Below are 26,625 nucleotides of genomic sequence, written 5' to 3' on the forward strand. Positions count from 1 at the left end.
CATCCTTTTCTCTTGAGCTCTTCTCAGAAACATCATTTAGACATTTTTGGCTCACCACACCAACATTTGGTACCACTTTTCCAATCACCAAAAATAACAAGTATCTATGCTTCCCCCTCCCCCCACCTCCCTGGTAATCACCGGTAAATATTGATCTCTTTATATATATATTCTTTTCTTTTTGTAAAAGAGGGTTCATACAATGTTTGTCCTTATGTGACTGACTTATTTCACTTAGCATTATGCCCTAAAGGTCTATTCATTTTATATGTTTCTCAGACTCATCATTGTTCTTTATGGTTGCATAGTATTCCATTGGATGTATGTACCACATTTTGCTTATCCATTCATCCATTGATAGGCACTACTTTTAGGTCTCTTCAGTATATACCTAGGAATAGGACTGCTGGACCATAAGGTAGTTCTATTCCTAGTTTTTTGAGGAAGCAGTATATTGTTTTCCAGAGTGGTTGTACCATTTTACAGTCTTACCAGTAATGCACAGATGTTCCAATCTCCCCACATCCTAGTCAACATTTGTTATCTGTTTTTTTTTTTTTTTAATCAATGGCATTTAGCCAGGGTTAGATGGTATCTCATTATAGCTTTGATTTGGACCTCTTTTTTTTTTTTAATGGCTAATGATTGGAAACCCTGGTGGCATAGTGGTTAAGTGCTACAGCTGCTAACCAAAAGGTCAGCAGTCCAAATCCACCAGGCACTCCTTAGAAACTCTATGGGGCAGTTCCACTCTGCCCTACAGGGTCACTATGAGTCAGAATCCACTGGATGGCAATGGGTTTTTTTTTTTTTTTTAATGGCTAATGATAGTGAGCATCTTTCTATGTGTTTGTTGGCTGCTTGGATGCCTCCTTTGGTGAAGGTTCTGTTCATGTCCTTTGCCCATTTTATAATTGGTTTGTTTGTCTTTTTGTTGTTCAGTTGTTGAAGTTTTCTACAAATTTTAGAGATTAGACTCTTATTCGATATGTCATTTTCAAAGATTTTTTCCCAGTTTGTAGATTGTTTTTTACTTTTTTGATAAAGCCATTTGATAAGCATAAGTTTTTAATTTTCATGAGGTCTCATTGATCTATTTTGTTGTCTTCTATTCATGCATTTTTTGTTATGCTTGTTATTGTATTTTTACAAAAGATTAGTTTTCTTCCAGGAATTTTATAGTTTTAGGTTTAACATTTAGGTCTTTGACCCATGTTGAAAAACAGTTGCCCATAGGTGGCTGGGTTTATTTCTGAGTTCTCAATTCCACTCCATTGGTCCATGTTTCTATCATTGAATCAATACCAGGCTGTTTTGATTATAGTGGCTGAATAGTATGTTTTGATATCGGAGAGTGTGAGCCTCCTGCTTTGTTCTTCTTCAATATTGCTTTGGCTATTCAGGGTTGGTCATTCACTTTTCCATTTCAGTAAAAAATGTTGTTGGGATTTTTATTGGGATTGCATTGTATCTGTAAATCGCTTTAGGTAGGACATTTTTACTATATCAAGTCTTCCAATCCATGAGCCCTTCCATTTATGTAGGTCTCTTTTAGTCTCTAGTAGTAGTGTTTTATAATTTTCATTGTGTAAGTATTTTATGTCCCTGGTTAGGTTGCTTTCTAGGTATTTTAACATTCTGGGGGCTATCATAAATGGTATTTTTTTTTCTTGCTTTCTTTTTCAGAATGTTTCTTGTTAGTGCAAAAGAACCCAACTGATTTTTGTGTGTTTATCTTGTACCCAGCACCATTGCTGAATTCTTCTATTAGTTTCAGTAGATTTCTTGTGGAATTTTTAGGGTCTCCTAGGTATAGAACCATGTCTTCTGCAACTAGAGATAATTTTACTTCTTCCTTTCACATTTGGATACCTTTTATTTCTCTTTCTTGCCTTATTGATTTGGCTAAGACTCTTAGTACAATATTAAATAAGTAGTGATAATGGGCATCCTTGTTTCATTTCCATTCTCAAAGGGAAAGACATTAGTCTTTCTCCATTGAATATAATTTAATTATTTTTGTCTCCTTTTTTTTTTTATTTCAGTCTAGCCAGTGGTTTGTCTCTTTTATTGACCCTTTCAGAGAACAAACTTCTGGTTTTGCTGATTCTTTCTATTTCATTTTTTTCCTCCCTGATTTTTATTATTTCCTTTTTTCTGCTCGCTTTAAGCTTCTTTTGTTCTTTCTTTTCCATTTGTTCAATTTATCAATTTAAGTTATTGATTTTGGATTTTTCTTATTTCTGCTATGAATTTTCCTCTGAGTACTGCTATTGCTGTGTCCCATAGGTTGTGATATGTTTTATTTTCATTTGATTCTAAGATTTTTTTATTTCATTTTTTATCTTTTCTATGACCCAATAGTTTTTAGTAGTGTTTTATTTAGTTTTCATGTACTTTTTCCTTATTTTTCTTGTTTTTGATTTCTGACTTCATACCATTATGATCAGAGAATACATTTTCTATGATTTCAATCTTTTGAAATTTGTTGAGATTTGTTTCGTGTCCTAGCATGTGGTCTGCTCTGGAAAATGAGCTATGTGCACTCAAGAAAAATGTGCATTTTTCATGATGATGGCATGTTCTATACGTCTGTTAGGCCAAATGAACTTACGGATTTATTTAAGATCTCAATGCTCTTAGTGATCTTTTTTGATGTTTTTCTATCATTAAAAGTGGTATGTTAAAGCCTCAACTACTATTGCAGAGTTTTCTATTTCTCCTTTCATATTAGTCAGTTCTTGTTTCATATATTTTGGAGCATTGATGTTAGGTGCAAATACATTTATAATTGTTATGTCTTCTTGTTGGATTTATCACTTTATTACTATGTAATGTACTTCTTTATCTCTTGTAATAGATTTTGTTTTAAAGTCTATTTTATCTGATATCAGTATGGCCACACCTGCTCTTTCTTGTTTACTGGTTACATGAGATTTTTTTTTTCATGCCTTTATTTTCAATCTGTTTGTGTCCTTATGTCTAAGGTATGTTTCTTGTAGGCAGCAAAAGGATGGGTCATGTTTCTTTATCCATTTGGACTCTCTATACCTTTTGCATGGAGAGTTTAGACCATTTACATTTAAGATTGTTACTTAAAATGAAGTGTCTACCTCATTCACTTTGCTTTTTTTGAATATTTTGTATCTTTGTCTTTTTACTCTCATTTTCCTGTCATTTGTGTTTGGCTGCTTTCTTCTGACGACGCTTTTTGATTTCCTCCTTCTTCTGTGTATTTTTTCTAGGTAATTTCTTAGTGGCTATCACATATATTACATTACACAACATGCAATTGTAACAATATTTAACATGGGCACAATAGATAACATACAACATTAACATACTAAATTTAATCGTGATTTGCTCCTCTCCCATTTCTGTTGGTGAGTCTCCATTAACATCATTGCACATCCATATCCGATAGGTTTGCTTTTACTTATTTTTTGTGAACTTGATGTTGTATTGCTTGTGGGATTAAATTATTTAGTCTATTTCCTGAAAATATCATATACTTGATCCTTATGATTGCTCATGTTGTTGCATTTTTTGGAGATCTCTCTCTCTTTTTTTCTCAAGTATGGATTCAAGTATTTGTTTAATGTTCTTGCCTTTCCATTTGGAGAACTAACTTGAGTGATACTTATAGAGCTGGTCTGGTAGTAGCTTCTGTTTATTTGGGAATATCTTGATTTCTCCCTCATTTTTGAATGACAACTTTGGTGGGTAAAGATTTCTTGGTTGGCAATTATTTTTGTTCAATGTTTTATGTATTTTGCACTGTATTCTACTGCCCTCTATAGTTTCTGGGAAGAAATCCACACTGATTCTTATGAAGGACATTAAGTACATTATATTGTCTTTTTTTCTCTTGCTGCTTTCAGAATTGTCTTCTTGTATTTGGTCTTCAGGAATTTTATTAAAATGTGTCATGGGGTTATATTTCTGTATTTCTCCTAATTGGAGTTCATGTAGCTTCCTGTATTTTCAGGCTTGGTTCACTGTGCAGGTCTGGGAAATTCTCTCCAATTAACTCTTGGAAAATTCTTCCTATGCCTTTACTATTGTCATGGTGCTCTGGAATTCCAACAATTCTAATGTTAGGTTTCTTAATTGAATCCCATATATCATTTGGGTTTGTTTGCTTTTCTTTGTTCTTTTCATTTGTTTCTCTTGAGATTTGATAAGTTCAGTTACTCTGTCTTCTAGTTCACCTATCTTCATCTGTTCAAATCTATTGTTGGGTGTTTCTTTGACATTTTCTAATTCAGTTGTTTTATTCTTCAGTTCCAGTAATTCTTTTTTTTTTTTTTTTAATATTTTCCATTTCCTTTTCGAGTTTCTTGTTTTGTTGCCCAATTTGTTTCCTTATCTTGGTTAGTTTTTTTCTGTGTACTTTTTGCTTTCTTTAAACATATTTAGCATCACTGTCCTAAAGTTTTCTATTTTTTCCATTGACCTGGTCTCCAGAGGAGAAATTTCTTCTTCTTCATGTTTTCTTTTTATTGGTCATTCTTCTCTTGTGATTCTGTGTGTTTTACTATTTTTTGTTGCACTTGGGACATTTTGATATCTTTTTTAATACTTTAAATTCTAAGGTTTTTGGTTTTCAGATGAATTATACTTGTTAGATTTAGCTCCAACAAATCTTGTCTTTAATTTTTTCAGCACTGATTCAGATCTTTGTGAGGTTTTATCTGGGTGTTTAAGTCTCTAGATGCTTATTCTGGCTGGTTCTCCTTGAGGCAGCTGATTTTGCTGATGTGTTCACTGCCTCTGTCCTCTGAGGGTTTTTCTGTAGCCCTGAGTGTACCCCTGGGTTGATTTCCTTTACCCGCTTCCATAGGGTCTGGGATGGTTTAGCTTTTATAGCTCAATGTGCCTGTGGGGATTTTTTGCTGGCCAGAGACATGGATGTTAAGTTTTGGGGCTTGGCTTTCCCAAGGCAAAGACAGGTTGTAATGTACATCTTTCCCTCACAGGTGCCACTGTATAGGTCCTCCCACGTTGTCCTGCTGTGGGCAGGGAGTCAGTTGTTTCCTCTGTGTTGTGTGCCTGAGGTATTTTTCTCACCCTGGCTGAGGGCTGAAATTTGCAGTTTTTCAGTTAGTCTAGGTCTAGAGTCTGTCCACCTCAGGTCTCAGAGAGATTCAACAGCACTCGCTCATAGTGCCTCTGTCTTCTTCCACTCCCTCCCAAGCATGTGGCCTGTGAGCTCCCAGAGCCAATCTGTGTCACCTTAAAAATCAGGCTATAGCTTCATAAGTTTATGTCCCATTCTGTGTCCTTTGTTCAGGGCATTGCCCATCCCTCTCCCAAAATTGCCATGATGTCAAGTCTTCCAGGTGCCAGTGGCTAGGATCTCTCAGCTTTTGTGCTGTCGTTGCTCCTTCTCTCCCCAGTTTCTGGATTCACCTTGACTCTTCAGCACTTCAGCTGCCATCTAGAGCTCTGAAATCTCGGTCTGTGATTGTTTTTATTAGTTGTTCAGTGGGTTAGTTGCCCAGGAATAAATGAGAGTGAGTACTTCACCATCTTGCCCCACCCTCTGACATACATAATTTTTTAAAAGAGCATAACGCTCAAAGTAGACATAGATATTCTTCTGTGATACTACATCAAAACTCAAAAAGTAAGTTTCATAAAGGTTAGTTGCAATGTGGAATATGAAACCATATTAATAAATTTTTCATACTCTGGTATATTAAAATCTGCTGGTCTATCACACACTTTAAATACTTTTTATCAGGCATGATTTTATAATGCCATGCATTGTCCACTTGAAATATATTGGTGAGTGAGTTATGTAACACTTCCAAATGTTAAAACATTATATTACACTATATAAAATATTTGAAGCTAATCTTATGAAAAACATTTTGTGTATTGAGAAGCTGACAAATTCACAGTGGTGAATACCAACTCACATTTGCAGATAAAAGTTTACTATAACTCTAATTCTCCTTTGAAAGCCTGACTTTTATTATTAGCACAATTCAATGAAACAAAGGACTGTCAGTCATTTTTCTTGAAATGATTTTCCCACTTTTTTTTTCAGAAAGTGCATGCCAAATATCCAACTATCAACAACCAACAATCATTCAGTCAATTTTTCAAGTAAAAAAGGAGTTCTATTAAAAAAGCGGCCAGTTTATGTCACAACTTGAACTATGGTGCAAGTGGTTTTTCTCATTACATCCATCATGCTTTGGCATGCAGCAACAGTGCTTTATGTATACTTTCCATTTTATCAAACAGAATAACACTCCATTATAGATACATTGAGTTTTATTAAAATGATGTGTATTCAGTGGTTGAAATGCAATTAAATTAACAATTTTTACTACTTCACCAAAAACATTCTTAAGTAAAACTGGATTTTTTTTTTCTGACTGTATGACAATGAAGAGTAAAATTATTCCTTTTACAATTTGTTGCACTGCTTTGATTTGTACTAAGGCACCAGCAGTTGCTTTTGGACATGTTAACACGGTAAGAAACACAAGTAATGCCCTGTATTATTGTGAAGACAATATTGACCTCATAGAACCCCTGAAAGTGTCTTGGTGGTCCTACAGATGTTAGTAAACAAGATTTATAGAACCTTTATTCAATGGCACACAACAATAACTTTAATATACAGGTGACATTTTAATAATGAGTTAAAATGTAACAGATTTTTTAAAGAAACACATGATATGGAGTGATAATTTGGAAAAAGAATGTTTGGAGATCAACACATCATTTTATGAGTTATTTTATAAAACAATTAAAAATAATTATATATATGTATTGGAAAATAAATTTTCTAACTTATGTAAATATCTTCCTAAGTGTTGAAGAGAGTTTACATGATTGTTCAATATAGAAAAAGGAAAGCCCTTTGTATTACCAGGAAAAACTGACATAAAGGAAAACAGAGTAACTTCATAACTCATAGATGAATTTGAAAAATGAAAATTATAATATAGCAAGCAGAGCCAATTAGCGGCTTTTCCCCTTTGGGCTAATGTGACTTGGTAGTTATCTTTTCATTCATAAGAGTCACTAAAACAAAAATAAACTACATAATGAAGCATATTTATCTATTTAAAATTTTAGTAAAAGCAGAAACATTTTTAATTATTATTAAATAATACAAAATACAGAGTAGAAGTGCCCCGTACAGTTTCCAAGGAGCGCCTGGTAGAATTGAACTGCCGACCTTTTGGTTAGCAGATGTAGCACTTAACCACTACATCACCAGGCTTTTCACGAAATACAAAAAAGTTTGCACATTATTTTATCCTTTTAAAAATTTTAATTTTACGCTTTAAAATGTGCATAGGTTCACGGGTACATACTTACATAATACATATACACATATACATCATATATAAATATTGGAAATTCATACATGGAATATGTATAATGCCCTCAAAATATTCCCACTTTTTATGTTAGTAAAACTTGAGTTTTCAGAAATTGCAATTAAAATTCAAATATGGACCAGTGATGTCACACAAAATAGTGGATTAGAAAGTTATAGAGGTTCATCCCTCTATCAAAACAGTCATTACACTGGAAAGAGCTACTGAAACCAACTATTTTGGAAATCTGGCACCTGATCAGACACTTAATCAACCAGGGGAGTGGCTGAAGAAGGAGAAGCTGCTGATCTTCCTAAGTAAGCCACGTGCCCCAACTGGCTAAAATCACACATTCCTCAGCCCCACCACAGTCACAGAGACAGTGGCCCATGTTCCTAGTGAGGCTGACTGTGCCAGGGGAAGCAGAGGGGACCTTGTCCTCCAAAGATATGGGGTTGCACATTTTGCACAGTTGGGCTGATCTGGTGTTTCCATTACAGGATGGGTGTAGAACATTGCTGTGGTTTTGGCACACTGAAATGGTTTTGGCCCTATCACATAAGCAACTTTTCCCAGTCAGCAGATTTAAAGGACCAACACATTATTCACTATTTATTTATTTATTTGCAAAATCTGTCAGGCCACTGCTTGATTGCAGAAATAACATAGTTGGAACACAAAACAAAAACAAACAAACAAAAAAAGGAAACCCACATTGCAAAGATTAGCTTGGAAAGTCACAAAACAGTCAACTGTAGCCTCCATTAAGTAACAGCAATACCTGAGGAGTGAGAGAAGAAGATACTTTTTGAAGAAATAGCTAAAAACCTTCCAGATTTGACAAATAACTTGAATCTACAAATCCAATAAACTCAATGAACTCCAAATTGGACAAATCTAAAGAAATCCATATTAAGACACATTATAATTAAGCCCATGAAAACAAAAATTAAAGAGAATCCTAAAAAAATAACAAGAGAGAAACAAATGGTCACACACAAGGAATCTTCAATAAAACTAAGTGCCAATTTCTGCTCAGAAACCTTGAAGGTCAGAAGGCAGTGGAATGAAGTATTTAAAGCGCTGAAAGAAAAGAACCATCAACCAAGAATTCTGTATCTGGCAAAATTGTCCTTCATAAGCAAAGGTGAAATACGTTCCCAGATAAACAAAAGCTGAGGTAGTGGTACTGCCAGACCTACCCTACAATAAATGCTAAAGAAAGCCTTTCAGACTGAAAGTAAAGGACATTATACAGAAGTGAGAAGTCATTAAAAAAAAAAAAAAGGATCTCCACTGAAGGTAATTTCATGGGAAAATATAAAGGCCAGTTGTGTGACATTATTGGTTTGAAACTCTAGTTATTGTACCCTATATGATTTAAAATGACAAATTCATAAAAAGGAATGATAAATTTATCTTATTAACAATGTATAAAGATGTACTTTGCGAAAACAGTAACATAAAAGAAATGAGGAGCATAGGAATAGCCTGTATGTCACTAAAGTTAAATTGTTATCAATTTAAACTAATTTGTTATAATGTTATGATGTTAAGTGTAATTTCCATGGTAACCACAAAGTCAATATTCAAGAAAAATCAAGAGAAAATGAAAAGAGAATCAAAAGTTTCACTACAAAAAAATCAACTAAACAAAAAACAGTATTGAAGGAAATGACAGACAAAAAAGATACAAGATAAAATAGCAAAATTAAATACTTCCTTATTAGTAACAACCTTAAATGTAAATGGATTAAACTCTCCAGTCAAAAGGTATGGATTTGGAGAATTGATTAAAAAACTTGATCCATTTATATGCTATATAAAAGAGAGATTCTTTAGACTCAAAGACACAAATAGGTGAAAGTGAAAAGATGGGGAAAAAAATCCCATGAAAATAGTACCCAAAGAGAGCTGGGGTGATAATTTTAATATCAAACAAATTATACTTTAAATCAAAATCTATTACAAGAGCCAAAGAAGAGCATTAGGTAATGATAAAAGAGTCAATTCATCAGAATGATGTAACAACTATAAATGTGTCTGCACCTAATATCAGAGCACCAGAATAAGTGAAACACACACTGACAGAACTACAGGGAGAAATAGATTGTATTAAATAATAGTTGGAGAGTTCTATACTACAATTTCAATAATGGACACAATATCTAAAAAGAAGATAGATAAATAGGAAATGTGAGCAATACCTTTAACCAACTAGATCTAAAAAGCATATATAGAACACTCCAGAAAGCATCAGAATAATATACATTCTTCTCCAGGGCACACAGCTCTATCTTTAGAATGGACCATATGCTGGGTCACAAACCAAGTCTCAAAAAATTTAAAAAGGATTGAAATCATACCAAGTATTTTCTCCTACTACAATGGGATAATACTAGAAATTAATAATAAAAGGAACACCGGAAAACACACAAGTACATGGACATTAAGCAACACACTATTAAACAACACATGGATCAAGGAAGAAATCAAGAAATCAGAAAATACTTAGAGTTGAATGAAAATGAAAGGACAACATACCAAATCTTATGAAATGCAATGAAGGGAGTGGTTAGAGGGAAATTTGTAAATGCTTATGAGAAAAAGGAAGAAAGACATGAAATCAATAAACTTACTTTATGATTTAACAACCTAGAAAAAGAGCAAATTAATCCCAAAGCTATAAGAAGAAAGGAAATAATGAAGATCAAAGCAGGGGAAAAAATGAAATGGAGAGTAGAAAAACAATGCTTGAAGACATGCTCAGTGAAATCAGTCAATCACAAAAGCAGAAATATCGTATGACCTCACATATGTACAAAAACAGGAACAGGCAAATGTGTAGAGACCAAAGTTTATTAGTGGTTATGGGGGGGTGTGAGGGGGAAAAGGGGGTTATTACATATGGAGTACTGAACTTTGGTTTACAACAACGGAAAAATCACATTAAGGGTAGGGTTGCACAGCTGATTAATGCAATTGCTGTCAATAAGTTGTACACCTGTAAAAATTTGAATTGGCAAAGTTATGTGAAAGATATATTTATAAAAACAACCAAAAAAAAAAAAAAAGAGTACCTGCAGAGGCTGCTTATGTACAAGCAAATAGCTCATGGGATTCTGTTCTTTGTTTTGGAGGCTTAAGGTCATGGTTTCATGGGACAGCCCAGTTAATTGGTCTAATAACATATTCAGTGCTTCCTTTTTAGGTCCTAATTCATTGTGTAGTGCCTGGAGTCTTAACAGCTTGCAAGAAGTCATTCAAGGTACAATGATTTTTTTCTCTATTTGCCTAGAGCAACAGAGGAAAGAGAGTCAGGAACACCCATTGCCGTAAAGTGCGATCCAACTAATAGCCACCCTATAGGACGGAGTAGAATTGCCTCATAGGGTTTCCAAGGCTGCAAACTTTCACAGAAATGGATTGCCAGATCTTTCTTTCATGAGCAATCCGTGGGTTCTAATCTCTGATCTTTCAGTTAGCAGCTGAATGCTTAATTGCTGTGCCATCAGGAACAGGAGGAAGATATGGAATGTGTGGCTTATTGCCTTCATAAATAAATGCCTCTTTTGCCATGAGACTAGAAAACTGGATGCTGCTCAACTCTCATTACTAAACATTTTGATCAAAATTCTACAGAAGAATGTTGATCAAAAGGGGGGAAATGCAGAAGAGAATTTAAAATTCTCATAGAATCCAGATTTTCTGGAGCCATAGAGGCTGGATGAACCTGGGAAACTACAGCCCTGAGGTACTGTTTAAACCTTAAACCAAAAATATCCCCTGAAGTCTTCTTAAAGACTTAACTAGTAAAGAATATCTACCTTTAGCCTTGTGTTCTTTTAAGATCTATTTATATGGGATCAAATTGACAACAGCAACTCAAAAGATTAACTAGGAAACTTCATCGGTTAAGAATAACTCCTAAAGGATGGTGAGAATGGTTGTACCAGTCAAACAATGTAATCAATCTCATGGATTGTGCTGTAGAAATTGTTGAATTGATATACATTCTGCTGTGTATATTTTCAAAAACAACAAAAATAAATTATAAAAATACAATAGTGAAAATCAACAAAACCAGAAGGCTTTTTATGATCAAAAAAATTGATGAACTAACTAGAATGACAAAGAACAAAACAGGGAAAATGCAAACAACTAAAATCAGAAAAGAAAAGCAGGACATTACAAATGATCCTATGAAAATAAAAAACAAAATTTTTTAACAGAATATTATAAACATTTGTGCACCAATAAATTAGATAACTTAGATAACATGGACAAATTAGCACATGAACTACATAAATTGACTCAGTAAGAACTAGAAAATCTCAGCATACCCATAACAAATGAAAAGAGAGAATTAGTAATTAAAAATCTCCCACCCCCCCACCTCCCCCCCATTTCAAAAAATCATGGACTAGATGGCTTCACTGGGGAATTCTACTAAATATCTGAGAAAGAATTGACACTTATCCTTAATTAAATTCTTCCAAAAAACTGAAGGAGGAATCAATACTTCCTAACACACTATGAGGTCAATAATACCTTGATGCCAAATTCAGACAAAGACACCATGAGAAAACAAAACCCAGACCAATATCACTTATGAATATATATGCAAAAGTCCTCAACAAAAATTAACAATTTGAAACCAACACCATACTAGAAGGCTTATATACCAGGATCAAGTGGATTTGTCCTACAAATGCAATGGTGGGTCAACATAAGAAAATTAATGTAAAACACCACATTAATAGGACAAAAGGGGAATGCCCACATGGTCATCTCAATCACTACAGAAAATCCAACATAATTTCATGATTAGAAAACACTCAACAAACTAAGAATCGAAGGAAAATTCTCCAATATTATAACGGGTATTTATCAAAAGTCTACCATCAACAGACTTACCGCCAACATGGTGCCATAGAAAGAAGCACCACGCCTTCCCTCCACAGCAAAGACCCAAAAAACTAAGTAAAACAGAGACAAACATCATTCCTGGAACCTGAAGTGTCAAATGAAGAGATAAAGAACACAGTCAAACACCAAATGGAATAAGAAACTGACAGAGGACAGACAGCAAGGAGAGATAGTGTGGAGTTTCCTTTTCACCTAACGCAGCAGGGATTCACCATCTTGGACTCCGGTTGGAGATCGGCTGACAGGTTGCACGGGAAAGCCACTTCAAGGAGCTCCCAGCAGAAGACAGAACACCCAGTAGCCAGCAATACACGCTTTACCACCCCCCAGCCTTTCCCCCCTGCTCTACCTCCGAGCTTCCTGGCTTGCCACTTGAATTCACCCCACCCACGTCGGAGATCAACCGACAGGAAATACGGGAAAGCAGCTTCATGAAGTTCCCAGCAGGAGACAAGAGCACCCGGTAACAAGCAATATATGCTTTCCTAACATCCACCCTTCTTCCACTCCCCCTTCAGCCTCCTCTGCTTCCCACCAGCCACAGTCTCTTGGCCAGGAGGCAACTGCTTCCAGCCCGGCCCACTTGGATTCGGCCCACCCACACTGTCTGGTCCTGGAGCTGGTGTTGGTTCTTTCTGTCTCTTTTGGTTTCTCCTGTGCCTCCCAGCACCTCCCCCGCCTTTCTCTGAAACACCTGGCTCCGAGTGCCATCTTTGCTTTTTCTTGAAAGGCTGTGAAGCCTTGCTCAACTAGGGAACCACTCTCTTGGCCCCGGACACCACGCTGGTGGGATCCCTGGGGCTTTTTGTTTGTTTGTTTGTTTTGTTTTGCTTTGTTCTGTTTGTTTTCTCTTTTTGCAATTGGGAGTCCCCTCTAGCCAGGCTGCACAGCACGGCACAGCATAGGAGCCACTCCCCCAATCTGCGTAGCCCCGTAGGCGGGATCCCTGGGGGCATTTTTTTTCTTTTTTTTATTCTCTCTTTTTCTCTTTCTGTCTTTTCATTTCTGAGTTCTCGTCTGTCTATACTTACCTTCTTTTCCTGTCTCCTGAATACCTGGTGCTGTGTGACATCTATACCCGTTCCAGCCAGGCTATACTGTGCAGCCTGGGAGACTTCCCCAGTCTTTGAGGTCACACTGGTGGGACACCTGGGGACTTTTCTTTTCTTCTTTCAAATTTTTATCTAGTTATTTTTTCTTTCTTTTCCCCTTATTTTTCATTTTCGCTTTTTTCCATTTCTCAGTTTCTCATCTCTCCACTCCAAAGGCAAGCTTCCCTTGCACTTCTTTTTTGTTTTTAGCTCCTATTTCTCTCTCTTCTTTTCCATACCCATATTAGCTCCATACATCACAACCTACCCCCTCTATCCTGCCTACCTGCACCATGCGCTGAACATCACACCTCTGAGCAGCACATGCATGGCCTACTGGAACCTGCCTGGCACTGATTGCTGGCCTGCCATGTTGGCCCTAGTATGTGCCACAAACAAGACATTCCAGCCCCTCCTCTTCACCTGGACCTGCCCTGATGCACCATAGCTGAGTGACTGGCCCTGCCCATTGGACAAGGAGGTGAGAAGTATCACAACTACAGAAAAGCAAACAACAAAAAATGCACAGCCCACCTGCTCAGACATAACCAAATAAAACAAAATTGAAAACCTAGAGGAAATGGACAAATTTCTAGAGACACACAACAAACCCAAGCTAACACAAAATGATGTTGAAAATCTGAACAGACCCATAACAAGAGAAGAGATTGCCAAGGTAATAATAATAATAAAAAAAAACCCAACAACAACAACAAAAAGCCCTGTCCCAGGTGGCTTTACTGGAGAATTCTACCAAACATTCAGAGAAAAGCTTACACCAGTACTACTAAAACTATTTCAGAACATAGAAAAGGAAGTGATGCTTCTGAATTCATTCTGTGAAGTCAGCATAACCCTGATACAAAAACCAGGCAAAGACACCACATAAAAAGAAACCTACAGACCAATATCTCTCATGAATACAGATGCAAAAATTCTCAACAAAATTCTAGCCAATACTGCGGAGAGATTGGAACTCTCATACACTGCTGGTGGGAATGTAAAATGGTACAACCACTCTGGAAATCTATCTGGCGTTATCTTAAACAGTTAGAAATAGAACTACCATACAACCCAGAAATCCCACTCCTAGCAATATACCCTAGAGATACAAGAGCCTTCATACAAACAGATATATGCACACCCATGTTTATTGCAGCTCTGTTTACAATAGCAAAAAGTTGGAAGCAATCAAGGTGTCCATCAACAGATGAATGGGTAAATAAATTGTGGTATATTCACACAATGGAATACTACGCATCGATAAAGAACAGTGACGAATCTGTGAAACATTTCATAACATGGAGGAACCTGGAAGGCATTATGCTGAGCGAAATTAGTCAGAGGCAAAAGGACAAATATTGTATAAGACCACTATTATAAGATCTTGAGAAATAGTAAACCTGAGAAGAACACATACTTTTGTGGTTATGAGGTGGGGAGGGGGGGAGGGTGGGAGAGGGTTTTTTTATTGATTAATCAGTAGATAAGAACTGCTTTAGGTGAAGGGAAAGATAACACTCAATACATGGAAGGTCAGCTCAATTGGACTGGACCAAAAGCAGAGAAGTTTCCGGGATAAAATGAATGCTTCAAAGGTCAGCGGAGCAAGCGCGGGGGTCTGGGGAACATGGTTTGCGGGGATTTCTAAGTCAATTGGCAAAATAATTCTATTATGAAAACATTCTGCATCCCACTTTGAAATGTGGCGTCTGGGGTCTTAAATGCTAACAAGCGTCCATCTAAGATGCATCAATTGGTCTCAACCCACCTGGAGCAAAGGAAAATGAAGAACACCAAGGCCACACGACAACTAAGAGCCCAAGAGACAGAAAGGGCCACATGAACCAGAGACCTACATTATCCTGAGACCAGAAGAACTAGTTGGTGCCCGGCCACAATCGATGACTGCCCTGACAGGGAGCACAGCAGAGGACCCCTGAGGGAGCAGGAGATCAGTGGGATACAGACCCCAAATTCTCATAAAAAGACCAAACTTAATGGTCTGACTGAGACTAGAGGAATCCCGGCGGCCATGCTCCCCAGACCGTCTGTTGGCACAGGACAGGAACCATCCCCGAAGACAACTCATCAGACATGAAAGGGACTGGTCAGCAGGTGGGAGAGAGACGGTGATGAAGAGTGAGCTAATTATATCAGGTGGACACTTGAGATTGTGTTGGCAACTCTTGTCTGGAGGGGGGATGGGAGGATAGAGAGAGAGGGAAGCCTGCAAAATTGTCAAGAAAGGAGAGACTGAAAGGGCAGACTCAAGAGGGGGAGAGCAAGTGGGAGTAGGGAGTGAGATGTATGTAAACTTATATGTGACAGACTGATTGGATTTGTAAACGTTCACTTGAAGCTTAATAAAAGTTATTAAAAAAAAAATTCTAGCCAATAGAAGTCAGTATCATATCAAAAAAAAAAAATACACCATGAATGTGGTAAAATGAGTAAATTACATGAGCATAGGCCCATTGCCATACTTCATTTGCTGTGAAGTGAGTCCCTTGATCCAAGACAATGCTGTGTGGGATACCATGATGGTGGATAAGGCATTCTGTAAGTCCAAGGATAGTAGTTTTGGCAGAAGCATTGCATGCAGGGAAGGCAAATCCATATCCAGAGTGTCTACTGCATTAAGAACAAAACCCTGCCTTTTCCATGATGGAAGTGGTTCAACGTAATCAACTTGCCACCAGGTTCCTGGCTAATCACCTCAAGGGATGGTGCCATATTGGGGACTCAGTGTTGGTCTCTGCTGCTGGCAGATTGGGCACTCAGCAGTTGCCGTAGTCAAGTCAGCCTAGGTGAGTGGAAGTCCATGTTGCTGGGCCCATGCATAACCTCTATCCCTGACACCATGGCCACTTAGTTCATAAGCCCATTGAGCAATGGCGGGAGTAGCTGGGGAGAGAGGATGAATGGTTTCCACACAACAAGTCATCCTATTCACTTGATTATTAAAATCACCCTCTGCTGAGGTCACCATTAGGTGAGCATCCACATGAGACCCAAATATCTTCACCTCTTTGGCCCATTCAGAGAGGTCTACCCACATACCTCTTCCCCATAAATCCTTGTCTCCAATTTTCCAATCGTGTTCCTACGAAGTCCCTGATCATCCAGCCAAACCATTGGCCATGGCCCATGAATCAGTATACAATCATACATGTGGCCATTTCTCCTTCTAAAAAAAGTAAACAAACAGGTGCACTGCTCTAAGTTCTGCCCATTGGGAGGATTTCCCTTCACCACTGTCCTTCAGAGAGGTCCCAGAAAGGGGCTGTAGTACTGCCACTGTCCACTTTCAGGTGGTGCCTGCATATCGTGCAGAACCATCTGTAAATCAGGCACAAGTTTTCTCTTCTTCAGTCAACTGATCATAAGGAACTCCCCATGAGGCCATAGGTGCAGACTGGGAGATGGAAGGTAATGTGACAGGAGTGGAGACCATGGGCATTTAGGCCACTTCCTCATACAACTCACTTGTGCCTTCAAGTCCTGCTCAGGCCCGACCTTGTATATACCACTTCCATTTAATAATGGAGTACTGCTGTGCATGTCCAACTTTATGACTCTGTGGGCCAGACAACACTCAGTTCATGATGGGCAGCTCAGGCTGCATAGTGACTTGGTGTCCCACGGCTAAGTGTTCAGTCTTTACTAAGGCCCAGTAACAAGCCAAAAAGTCTTTTCTCAAAAGAAGAGTAGTTATTTGCAGAGAATGGCAGGGCTTTGCCCCAAAATCCTAAGGGTCTGTTCTGTGATTCACCAATAGGTGCCTGCCAAAGACTCCAAACAGTATGTCTATCTGCCACTGACACGTCAAGCATCATTGAATCAGCCAAATCATATGGCCCAAGTGGCAGAGCAGCTTGCACAGCAGCCTGAACCTGTTGCAGAGCCTTCTTTTATTCTGGACCCCACTCAAAACTAGCAGCATTTCAATCACTTGATAAATAGGCTGGAGTAGCACACCCACATGAGGAATATGTTACCTCCAAAATCCAAAGAGGCCCACTAGGCATTGCGCCTCCTTTTTATTTGTGGGAGGAGCCAGATACAATAACTTATCCTTCACTTTAGAATGAATATCTCAATGTGCCCCACACCTCTGAACACCTAGAAATTTCACTGAGGTGAAAGGTGCCGCATTTTTTGTGTGATTAGTTTCCCACCCTCTAGCACACAACTGTTTTACCAATAAGTTCAGAGTCATTGACGCTTCTTCCTTACTAGGTCTAATCAACATAATGTCATCAGTGTAATGGACCAGTGTGACGTCTTGTGGAAGGGGAAGGCTACCAAGATCCTTGCGGACTAAATTATGACATACCCAGTCCCAATGCTGTCGAGTTGATTCCGACTCATAGCTACTGTATAGGACAGAGTATAACTGCTCCATAGAGTTTCCAAGGAGCCCCTGGCGGATTTGAACTGCCGACCCTTTGGTTAGCAGCTCTAGCACTTAACCACTATGCCACCAGGGTTTCCAAATTATGACATAGGGCTGGAGAACTGATGTAGCACTGAAGGTGCATTGTTGGCCTTGCATCTGAAGACAAACTGCTTCTGATGGTTCTTTCAAACATGTATGAAGAAAAATGCATTAGCCAGATCAATAGCTTCTTACCAGGTACCAGGAGATGTATTTATTTGCTCAAGCAGCGAGACTACATCTGGACCAGCAGCTGCAATTGGAGTCACCACTTGGTTAAGTTTTCGATAATCTACTGTCATTCTCCAAGATCCACCCGTTTTTTGCACAGGCTAAATAGGTGAGATGAATGGGGATGTGGTGAGAATCACCACCCCTGAATCCTTCAAGTCATTGATTGTGGCAGTAATATCTGCAATCCTTCCAGGAATGTGGTATTGCTTTCGGTTTACTATTTTCCCAGATAGAAATAGTTCTAATGGTTTCCACTTGGCTTTTCCTACCATAGCGGCCCATACTTCATTTGTCAGGGATCCAATGTGGGGGTTCTGCCAGTTGCTGAATGTATCTATTCCAATTACACATTCTGGAACTGGAGATATCACTATAGGATGAGTTTGGGACCCACTGGGCCTTCTGTGAGATGGACATGAGCCAAGAATCCATTAATAACTTGAGCTGCATATGGCCCCAATCTGACTGGTGGGTCACAGTGTGGTTTCGGGTCTCCTGGAATTAGTGTCAGTTCAGAGGCAGTATCCAATAATCCCTGAAAAATCTGATTATTTCCTTTTCCCCAATGAACAGTCACTCTCGTAAAAGGCCTTACATCCCTTTGGGGAAGGCCTGGAGAAAGATTAAGTGTATAAGTTTTTGGCAGTGTACTGGAGTCCTTCCTCAAGGGTACCCACCCTCCCTTTCATTCAAGTTGTGAGTCTTTAAACTCTCTCAAGTCTGGGAACTTATTGAGGGACCATGGCTCTCTACTCTGGTTATTCAAGTTAGACTGCTGTTCACTGACGTAGAATTCATCCGTTTATACAGATCAAGTAAATATTTAGTAAATTTCCTATCTATTTCACTCCTAGGGACACCATGACTAAGTAGCCAATGCCTTAAGTCCATACGAGTCAGAATATTCTGATTACTGCTTTGACTCCCTTGTCCATTATTGTAACCACGCCCACTTTGTCTTTGTCAATTGAATACAGCCACTTGGGCTTGAGCAGCCACTGGTCAATCCATCTTTTTGAAGGTCTTCCTCTTTTTTGCTGACCCTTCCACTTTACCATGCATGACTGGTCCCCCCTGACAACATGTCCAAAGTATGTGAAACGAAGTTTTGCCATCCTTACTTCTAAGGAATGTTCTTGCTGTACTTCTTCCAAGACAGATTTGTTCATTCTTCTGGCAGCACAAGGTATATTCAATATTCTTCATCAACACCGTAATCCAAAGGCATCAGTTCTTTGATCTTCCTTATTCATTGTCCAGCTTTCACATGCTTGTGAGTTCACTGAAAATACCATGGCTTGGGTCAGGCGTACCTTAGTCCCCAAAGTGAAATCTTTGCTTTTTAACACTTTAAAGAGTTCTTTTGAAGCAGATTTGCCAATGCAATATGTGTTTTCTTTTCTTGACTGCTGTTTCCATGGGCATTGACTATGGATCCAAGTAGAATAAAATCCTTGTCAACTTCAATCTCCTCTCCATTTATCATGATGTTGCTTATCGGTCCAGTTATGAAGTTTTTTTTTTTTCTTTATGTTGAGGTGCAATCTATACTGAAAGCTGTAGTCTTTGATCTTCATCAGTAAGTGTTTCAAGTCATCTTCACTTTCAGCAAGCAAAGTTGTGTCATCTAACAGGTTGTTAATGAGTCTTCCTCCAATCCTGATGCCACATTCTTCATATAGTTCAGCTTCTTGGATTATTTTCTCAGCATACAGATTAAATAAGTATGGTGAAAGTATACAAGCGTATGCACACCTTTCCTGACTTTAAACCATGCAGTATCGCCTTGTTCTGTTTGAATGACTGCCTCTTGGTCTATGTATAGGTTCTTCTTGAGCACAATTGAGTGTTCTGGAATTCCCATTCTTCACAATATTATTCATAATTTGTCATGATTCACACTATTGAGTGCCTTTTCAAAGTCAATAAAACACAGGTAAATATCTTTCTGGTTTTCTCTAGTTTCAGCCAAGATCCATCTGACATCAGCAATGATATCCCTTGTTCCACATCCTCTTCTGAATCTGGTTTGAGCTTCTGACAGTTCCCTCTTGATGTACTGCTGCATATAGACATATGTAGTAGGATTGACAGTCTAAAAATAAACCTGTGTGTCTATGACCAATTGATCTTCAATAAGAGTGCTAAGTCCATCCAATGGGGAAAGAATGGGGAAAGAATAGTCACTTCCATAAATGGTACTGAAACAACTGGATCTCTACCTGCAAAACAACACATTTTGACCCTCACACCATATACTAAGGTAACACAAAATGGATCAATGACCTACACGTAAGAACTAAAACTATGAAACTCAGGATGAAATATAGGAGTAATGCCTCAGGACTTAATTTTTAGCAATGGATTATTAAATATGACAACAAAAGTATAAGCAATAAAAGGCAAAATAGATAAATGGGAACTCATCATAATTAAATGCTTTCGTGCATCAAAGGACTTTATCAACAAGTGAAGAAACAACCTACAGAATCAGAGAAAATATTTGGGAACCATACAACTGATGCAGGTTTAATATCCAAGATATGTAAAGAATTCCTACAACTCAGCAACAAAAAGACAAACAGCCCAATGAAGTGGGCAAAGGACTTGAATAGACATAAAAGAAGATATACAAACGGCCAATTAGCACATGAAAAATGCGCCGTGTCTTCAGTATTTTATGTTGTTGTTAGTTTCCATTGAGTAGATTTTGACTCACGGTGACCCCATGTGTGCAGAGTAGAACTGCTCAATAGGGTTTTCAAGGCTGTGACCTTTAGGAAGCAGATGTCAGGCCTGTCCTCCAATGTGTCTCTGGGTGGATTCAAACTGCCAACATTTCAGCTAGTATTTGAGCGCTTAACCATTTGCACCACCCAGGGACTCCTCTTTAGTTATAAGGGAAATGCAAATAAAAATCACAGTGAGATATCACCTCATAGCCACTAGAATGGCTATTATCAGAAAAATAAAAAATGGAAACTAACAAGTGCTAGTGAGGATATAGAGAAATTGAGACCCTCATCCATTGTGGGTGGGATTATAAAAGGTACAGTCACTGTGGAAAACAGTTTGGTGGAACGTCATAAAACATAAAATTACCGTATGGCACAGCAATTCTAATCCTAGATTTATACCCACAATACTTGAAACAGAGACTGAAACGGATACTTGTATACCAATACTCTTTGCATCATTATTCACAATAGCCAAAAAAGTGGAAACAACCCAAATGTCCACCAATAGATGAATGAATAAACAAAATTCGGTGTATCTATATTTTTTGGTGGTTTTATACATAGAATATTATTCAGCCATAAACAGAAATAAAATTCTGATACACGCTACAACATGCATGACCCTTGAAAACATTAATTATGTTGAGTGAAATAAGTAGACACAAAAGAACAAACAACATGATTGCACTTATATGAAATATTTATAACAGGCAAATGTACAAAGTCCAAAGTTTATTAATGGTGTCATGGGTTGAATTGTGTTTCCCAAAAATATCTGCCAGCTTAGCTAGGTGATGATTCCCAGTATTGTATGATTGTCTACCATTTTGTCATCTGATACGACTTCCCTATGTGTTGTAAATCCTATCACTATGATGTAATTAGACGGATTAGTGGCGGTTATACTGATGAGATCTACAAGATTAGATAAGTGTTTTAAGCCAATCTCTTTTAAGATATAAAAGAGAAGCGAGCAGAGAGAGATGAGGGATCTTATACCACCAAGAAAGCAGTGCCTGTGCACAGGAGGCCTCCGGGCACTTATCAGTGGAGCTAGGCTTGCCGACCCATGGAGCCAGAGAACTGAGTGCCTTCCAGCCGAAGTTTACTGGTGGAGCTGGGAGCAGAGCATGTCCTTTGGAACTGAGATTCCTGTGCTTAGATGCTTCCAGACCAAGGGATAATTGATGCACCCCAAAGACCTCCCTCCAGGGCTGACAGAGAGAGAAAGACTTCCCCAGGAGCCAATGCCCTGAATTCAGACTTCTAGCCTCCTGGACTGTGAGAGAATAAACTTCTTTTTGTTAAAGCCATCCACTCGTGGTATTTCTGTTATAGCAGCACTAGATGACTAAGATGAATGGTTGCTAGGGATAGGTGGGAGGCAGAAATGAGAAAGTGTTGCTGAGTTTCTGGTAAGGGTGATAAAAAATGAAAAAAAAAATAATCGTGGTTCTTGCAGAACATGATGAACACAGTATCTTTGAACTGTATTCATAAAAATGATTCATTTGGAAAATTTCTGTTATATATATATATTTCACCACAATATTTAAATGCAAATATCCTCATTAAAGTAACATTGTAAACCCAAATAATTATCAAAATAATTGAATTTCTTCAAGGCAATGAGCATGAAGTCGTTTCTTTGAAGAACATTCCTGTGTGCGATACTGCCATGGAAATACTGATGGGATGTGGCAGATAGTCAGAAAAGCAGAGCACCTCTAAAGAAAAACATTTCTTGTCTTCCTATTTTACTACAGGAAGTACTGCACGTTCTTTTTGTCAGCATCCAAAGTGAAGTTAAACTGAAATAGATATTCATTGAAACAAACAAATAAAAAAAACATTTTTTTTTCTGTGTCCTGTTTTTTTTTTACAGGAAAGAAGTATGAGATTGAATTTCAGTTTAACATATATGCTTTATAATGTTAATTCAATTAAGATCTTTAAAATTTAAAGGGAATTTTATGCTTGTGGTATTTCTAACATGAAGTTTTCATATGGAAAACATAGAGAAGAGGAGTGAATTTAAAAGAATGGACAAGTCAGTGTACAAGAAGTACTCTAAATAATGTTATATGTTAAATTGAAATGATAGCACATGGCATCATTGTGGCCAGGGGCATTTTACGTGAAAAAAGAAACCTCCATTTCAAACTAGGGAGAAACCATCAGTTAAATCCCCAGCAATCTCCAGATAGAATGAGCTAGTTTTTCAAACAAATCTGAGACAGTCAAATATTTCTGGCATTTTTTTCTGGATAACTTTGTCCCAATGCCTTGGCATAAGTTAAAGTAGTCATAATACCTTATTTCATCTGCCAAAAGTGGAATACAATCAAGATTTTCCAGAATTTGTATTTAAAAGCTTATGAACATTTGGCCAAAAAAATCAAAGTATCTTTCAACAGGCAATGTCACCTATTGTTAAATATTTCTAAGGACCTTAACTTTCTCCTTACAATATCAAGTATTAAATGACACCAGATGATAAAATATATAGCTACTTTGTCAACATATATTGGGAAAATACAAAAACTTGGTTTCTGGGAGAAGATTAGAGACTTTTGAAAGCTACTATATTGATCATGTTAAGCTAGAAGACATTTAAAATAAATATAATTTCATTGATCTAAATATTTTCCTACTGATATGAAATGTTGAATGCAACTTCTTAAATGCATAATTTTAACAATAAATCACTGAGGTGACACAAATTTTTTAAAAAAAGGTTATGACACAACTTTCTGGCACTATGGTGAACTAGATACTCTGAAGGAATCTCCTTCTTCAAAACAATAAGAAACTTCATAAAATATAATTTGAATTTCACTGTCTTCCACAAAGGAAGGAAAGGAAAACCTCTTCACCCTCCTCAAAAAAAAAAAAAAAAAAAATTGCTCTCAAGTCAATTCCCACCCATAGTGGCCCTATAGGACAGAGTAGAACTGCCTCATAGGGTTTCTAAGGAGTGGCTGGTGGATTCGAACTGCTGACCTTTTGGTTAGTAGATGAGCTCCTAACCACTAAGCCACCAGGTCTCCCCACTCCCCTCCACTCCCCCAAAAAACAATCACAACAAATCAGTACATATACATAACACAGGCTGTGTGCTGGATTGTGTTATTTCCAACTTGGTTAAGCAGAAGGACTATATTTCTCAGAATTTCATTGTCTGTGTTCTTCTGGGTTAGAATTAGCCAAAAGAGAAAGTTGTACAGGATTTGAAAAGCATAAATGAAGCAGTGACAATTATCAGAATATTATTATGGTCATATACAGTATATATATAAATATATACAGAATTGTTATGAGTCAGAATCAACTGGATGGCAATGAGTTTTATACATACATACATATATTACTGTATATGTAACACACACACACACAGATTCAAATCACAGCTTCATCAGCTTGTCCTTATTCTCTACTCTGTATTCAGCCCATCTCTCCACCTTCTGGCTATGATTACCAACCATAAAACCAGGCCCGCCAACAGATGTTTGACTGTGGACACACAGAGGTAATAACTGTACAGCATCAACAGCTTCCCATAATAATGATATCTAAATGGTGACGGGGTGGAGTAAAATGTTTGACCAGAATAGAATGTAGGTCCATAGTGAAGTATCTGAGAAAAAGTATCTAAATAATCTGGTAATTTTCAGGAAAACATGGGAAATAGTATCTTAGACTCTATTCATGATAAAGTTTCAAGGGTAACTACCATCATAAAGAAACAGTATAGAAGTGAAAAACCAGTAGAAGGGGAAAACTGAACTGTAAGAATAACATAAAAATTCAGTTAACATTTTAAAAGAAATAAAACAAAAAAAAAGGAATATGACAAAATAGGAATAAATAAAAATCCAAACATAAGATGACAGAATCAAGCCCAATATACCAATAATTACAATAAATGCAAATAGATAAATATTTTAATTTAAAACACACAAACAGATTTTTGATAAAGAAAAAGGAAACTCGGGCATTTTTTTTTTTAAAAGGAAGCATGCATAAAACAAAGGCCACAGAAAGATTAAAAGTTAAAAGATGGGACTTCCAGTCCAGACAAGATAGTGTAGACCCATTTCTCCCTATTCCTCCCTACTAAGTACAACTATAAAAAAAATAAACCCTAGAAATTACACAGGACACAACCCAAGGAGAATGCTAAAATATAAGAAAGCTGAACTGGTTTGGGATTCCAAGACTGGAGAAAGAACACAGCAACAGGGAGTTTTACACCATTTCTTCACCAAAAAAAGGGAACCTAGGCTCAGCATTTCCTAACCCCAGACCTAGCAAGAGAAGGCAGCCCAGGAGGGCTCATTCCTCCCACAGATCAAATAGTTGTCCTTCTAAAAACTCCAAGTGAACCAAGCGCCATTGGCAAGAGAGATCAATGAAGAGCCCTGTTATCAATAATTCACCAGAGGGATTCCTCTGAGATTCCTTTCTCCATCTAATAGATGGGGCAGTCAGCTGAGAGACCCTGCTACAGCAAGCAACTTGGCCCAAAAAGCCCCTTTGTTTCTGAGAGTCTGAAATTCTTCTCCTCCACCAAAAGATATTGGCATGATAGGATGACACCAACAAGAGGCATTTTGCCACAATAAGTACCCTGGCCTGGTGAGACTATGTGTTCTCGTGGGCCAGAGTTTCCTCTTTCCCACCCAGAGACACTGGAGGAGTAGTTGGTCTGCAGGCAGAAGGATTCCTGCCACCACAAGGACCTGGACCAGGAAGTGCTCTCCACTCCCCACAACAATAGGTAGCCAGCCAGGGAAGCCTCTTCACTCCTCTTTCCCAAGGCCTGAGACACCCTTCCTCCCCCCTAGACACACTAGGTGGTGAGGCCTAGGGAAACTGATTCTGCCTTTGCATGCAGTACCAGCAGGGATAATTGGAAGCCCCAGCAGCGCCAGAAAAACAAAGGAGGTCAAAATAGCAACACAAAGTTTCTGAAAATTCAACTGTCATTGGAACCTCAGCCCACAAAATATATATCAGGTTGTACATGCTAAACCTAAAAGTAGTTACTACCTGATAAAATATTTACACAGGAGGCAAATTCTCCTAACACAGGACCCAAAATATCCAGTATGTAATATAAAATCACTCATCATACTCAGAACCAACACTGAGACGATGGGATCACGTGGGGAATCAGATGGAATCATGTGATAGAACTATCTAGCAGGGATTTTAAAGCAGCCATCATGAAAATGTTTCAAAAATCAATTACAAATTCTGTTGAAACAAATGAAAAAATAGGAAGTCTCGGAAAAGAAATAGAAGTGATAAGAAAGACCCAAATGAAAAAATATAAAAGTGAAAAATACAATAACAGAAATAAAAACTCACTGAATGGGCCCAAGAGTAGAGTGGAGATACCAAAGGACAGAATAGATGAACTTGAGAACAGACCAATACGTTAAACAATATGAACAACAGAGATAAAATAAACTGGTAAAAAATTGAACAGGGCTTCAAGAAGCTGCGATAAAATGACAAAACATTCAATATTCATATAATCTGAGTCCCAGAGGAGAGAAAGAAAAGAGAAGGATTGAAAGAGTATTCAAAGGATTAATGGCTGAAAACTTCCCAAATTTGGCAAGTCACAAACCAATAGATGCAAGAAACTGAGCAAACCTCAAGCAAGATAAACCCAAAGAAATTCAGGCCAACACACATCGTAATTAAACTTCTGAAAACTAAAGACAAAGAAAAAAATCTTGAATCCAGACAGAGAGACAATGGATGAACTATAGAGGAACAAAGATTCAACTGTCAGTGGATTGCTTATGTGAAATCATGGAGGCCAGAAGGAGGAA

The sequence above is a fragment of the Elephas maximus genome, chromosome X, assembly GCF_024166365.1.
Source record: "Elephas maximus indicus isolate mEleMax1 chromosome X, mEleMax1 primary haplotype, whole genome shotgun sequence".
In the NCBI taxonomy this organism is placed as follows: domain Eukaryota; kingdom Metazoa; phylum Chordata; class Mammalia; order Proboscidea; family Elephantidae; genus Elephas; species Elephas maximus.